The sequence below is a fragment of the Zonotrichia leucophrys genome, chromosome 1, assembly GCF_028769735.1.
Source record: "Zonotrichia leucophrys gambelii isolate GWCS_2022_RI chromosome 1, RI_Zleu_2.0, whole genome shotgun sequence".
Lineage (NCBI taxonomy): Eukaryota > Metazoa > Chordata > Aves > Passeriformes > Passerellidae > Zonotrichia > Zonotrichia leucophrys.
Window position 1 is genome coordinate 40,527,601 of NC_088169.1, and position 4,425 is coordinate 40,532,025.

The following is a 4,425-nucleotide window of genomic DNA, read 5'->3' on the forward strand; positions in this document are numbered from 1 at the left end:
TTCAAGGGTAGAAATAGGTGTTTATCTGCAGTAGAAAGGAGTATGTAAATCAGGAGCTCTTTTGTTCTGCCCTAATTCCCTTGCCAGCTACCCTTAATACTTATGCTAACACTCCTATTTGTCTACCCCACATACCTGCTGGGAGTGCCCTCCCTTGGCAGGGAGACTCTCCTGGCCTCAGAGATGGGTTACACAACACCTGACCATAAATCAGCATCAATGTGGGATTACTGTGTGTGTTTCTGTTCTCCTAGTCTCATGCCTCATGCATTGCGAAGGCACAAGACAATGTCTGCTCACATTTGGCTGTGGCTGTGTGCAAAGACCCAGGCTGAAGGCTGGATCCACAAAGGCCTTTCAGGGCTGGAAGGAATGGTCACATCTCTAAGTCCAAAGTGAAGATTTTAAAATCCTCCTTGCAACTGTCACCTAAGGCTGGTTTCCATGCAGACCTACATTTCCAGAACTAAGGTTCCCTATTAAATCCAGGCTTTGCACAAAAGATCCCCTTCCATGGGAAAACCCATGGAAGGAAACAGCAGCAAAGGTGTTGTCAGGATGCAGATAGATATAAAAAGAACTGGACACGGGGTAAATCTGGCACTACCAAGGAAACAATGTTATCAGTGTAAATGAAAGGGAAACAATCAGAGTTATCAACCTCAAGTTATGTTTCGGCAAAAACAAAAGGAACAAACTCACATCTTGGCAGGAGTGACTTCACAATGTATTGTTTACCATGAACTCATTAGGTTTACATCTGCCATATTAGTTAACTCTGCATGTTGTCACAGGCACTGGTAATGAGCCAAGGACTATTGCCATTGCTTTTGCCTGGCAGCTCCAGATAAATAGAATTCACTCATTTACTTTATTTAGATACAAGTCTGGGCTCTAGTTCCTGCTCCCCTGCTTTAATCTCCACCCACATCCAGCGTGTGTACATAAAGATGTGCCAGAAAAGCCAAGTTCCTTGTGGGCCACAGCACATAAACTCTTTTCCTTTTTGTGCAGACGATTACTTAGAATGCTGCTGAGCTGGGCTGGCAGGCTGGGCTGATAGAAACCTCTTTCTCTGCATGTCCCTGCTCTGGTTTAGAAAACTCCTGAAGAAGCAAGGGCATGTATTTTAGGGCCAGAGTTGCTCCTTGAACAAATGTTGAGTGAGCATCTCAAATCCCATGTCACTATGCATGCACGGTGCCCAGTAGCTGGACTGCTGCTGCCTGAAAACACCTGAACTGCTGCAGAGACCCCTGGTGCTCTCCTTCCCAGCAGTCCCCTTTTCCTCCAGACTGTCCCACCTATTATTTGCTCTGCTTGCAAAACAGGACACAGTGCATGAGAAAAGTCAGAGCAAAAAAATCACTTTTCCCCCTGACATTCCCTATCTGGAAAGCTTGAATAAACTTTTCTTGGAAGGATGTATTATCTTGGGAGGAGTAGTTACTGGGAAGTGACAAGTGCTAGTGTTTGCATACTACCATCATGAAAGCCCAGTGGATTGTGGCTGTAGAACAAGATCCACTAGCCTTTGTTTAGAATGAATGAATGTACAACCTCACTCGGTTTGCAGCATCGCATGCAATATTGACCATCCCATGATGAGCTGCACACCCCTGCAAATTCTTTATTACAATTCTTCCAATCTAAAAAAATGAATCAAAAACATCTATTAATATTTATAAATAACATGTAATCTGAACAGATAGTAATTTGCCCTAATTTTCTTTAAAATACTTCAATCTCAATTCAGGTTGTTCATCTTTAAATAATGAATAGTTATTATCAATTATTCCATGTTATGGACTCACCTCACTAGCCCCTCTGAAATTATTGTATTCTTCCTTCCTAGGAGATGCAAGGAAACAATCTTACAGACCAAGGTACAACCTTTGACTGAGCAATATGTGGAACCATCCCTCCAGTGGAAGAATCATTACAGCAGGAACACACATAGCCTGGGAGGTTCCTGCAGAGCACTGATGGTAACTTTTGGACATGAGTGATGGAAGAGTCATTAAGCACCTGTGCTGCTGGACCTTGAACTAAGAAAGTAGGACAGGTTTGAGATATGAGAGCTGGGAGTAGTCTTGGTTGGGGTGACCATGAGATGGTGGAGTGTAGGATCTTGTGTGGAAGAAGCAGGACAGTATTCTATTACACCTTGAAAATATGATTCTATGACTTCAGATTTTTGCAGAAAAAAAGCAGAAATGCATTTCTGCATTTTTGTTTGCTGAGTATTTAACAGCCCTGCTGTGCACTGAGTACTCCTTAAAAGAGAGCCTGAGGGGGAAACTTTAATCCTCTGATAATAAATTCTGTCCCTACAACAAGTACAACCGTAAAACAGCTCCACAGTGATCAACCCTGTGGCATCTATTTACTAAAGGACAGCAGAAGCCAATCCACCTCAGAAACAGCTGTGAAACCATTGTGTGTCCTTTTATCTCTCTGTGGGACAAATGAAAGTGTGTACTCAGCAGGGTGAATACTTTAACAGAGACCTTAAACATTGAAAGATCAGCTGAGTGAAAGCCAGGGTGATCAAACTAACTAATTTATCCCAAATTTTTGAGAAAACTGATGTTTTTCCTTAACATCAGAATTCCAGTTTGTATGTTGATTTCTAAGAAGAAACATCAAAGGCCTACTCTTCGTTTTCACTATATGCATAGGTCTATATAAGATGTGCCTGGGAACGAACCTTTTACCAACACTGGTCATGCAATGAGAAGTTTCCCATTGTTCAGGAAAGAAATGGCATCTGTAATTCCATACTTTAACAGAAAATGATGGTCATATCTCAATTATTTCTGTAGATGAATGAGCCATTGGAGGTTTCAGCATTCTTTGCTGCATTACAGATTGCTTGTTTTGCTGGAGTAACCATAATAGAGAAACACAACACTGCCTGTGCTGTGTGGCCATATATGTATATCCCAGTGAGAAGTGATACATGACTAGCATCAGCTGTGTCAGTGGAGCTTATACAGCAAGATTTATGTTTCTTACTGGAGAACTTGCTATAAATATAGCTATAACCACCTACTCATTTTTAACTTAAGAATTTATTCACTAATTTCTACAGTCAAGGGTACAGGTAACTGCTAAGGGGTTAGAGCTCCTTTGAGTAGATTACCCCCATACAGATACAATTGAAGAAACCCAGGATCAGCTGTAGCTCTGGACCACAAATCAGAGCAGCCTTTAGCAGCTGAAGTGCTGACTGTAGATATTCCAAATTGCAATGCATTGCAATGCTTGTTTGATTTGTACCCAAGACAAAATGAACCTGTTCGGCAGCCAGGTAATTATTAAGTGCATGCCATAGAGAATGCTATTGGATTGGTTGCATAAACTAGAGTGTACCACTGTATCTTCAAGCCTCAAAGAAGGAGCTCATTCTTCTTTCAGAAAATTCTGTTTTGAAAATGTCAGTTAATGTTTAACTGTTTCTGCATGCTGAGTTCATTCAAGCCTTGGTAACATGTAGCTTCCCCTAGCTGCTCTTCTGGTCAGCCTTGCACTCTGGCTCTCCTGCTCCTGCTAAACTTCTCATCCATCTATTCCAAGTCCATGGCTCAGTAAGGTGTGTGCATGAAACGTACATCATGCTGTACTGATGTGCATTCTCCCAGCTTTCCCTATGGCTTGTGGCACAAATGGCACATGGGACAGATGTCTGCTGTGGACTGACCAAGGGATGAGCAAAGTGGTCATAGAAACACAGACTCACAGGATGGTTTGGATTAGAAGAATTTAAAGTTCTTCTAGTTCCCATGCCATGCTTTGGGCTGGGACACTTTCCACTAGACCAGGTTGCTCAAAGCCCCATTGAGCCTGGCCTTGAACACTTCCAGGGACGCATGCACATCTTCTCCAGGCAGCTTCTCAGAAGCATCTGTCCACTGGAGCCACAGGTCAGAGAACATTAGAAACGTGTGGCAGCTGCAGCAGTCTAGGAGATCTGTTTCCTTGGCTCGAGAGGAGGGAACGAGGCAGAAAGCTGCTCTCCACACAGCTGATAATTTCCCTTACTTGCTTGCTAAGTTTTCCGTCACGCCGTTGACAGCAGAGAGACAAGGTGGAGCTGGCAGCAGTGCAGGGCGCTCGGTTCAGCTGTGGCCCTGTCTCGGTGCTTGCTGGCGGCCGGAGGGCGAAGCGAGCCCCGGGCACAGGTGAGAGCCCTGGTTTGGCAGCCGTGAGGGGAGCGGCGGCGGCGGGAGGAGCGCCGGGGCTCCCGGAGCGCTCCTGGGGCAGCCGGGGCCGCTGGCGGCGGCTCGAGGGCCAGGTGAGCCCCGGGATGGCTCCCGGCCAGCGCGACCCGCTCCGCTCCCGCCCCGACACCTGCGCGGCGCCGCCCCGCAGCACCCGGGGCCAGGCGGGGCCCCGCCGCCGCCCTTAAAGCCCGGCCGCCCC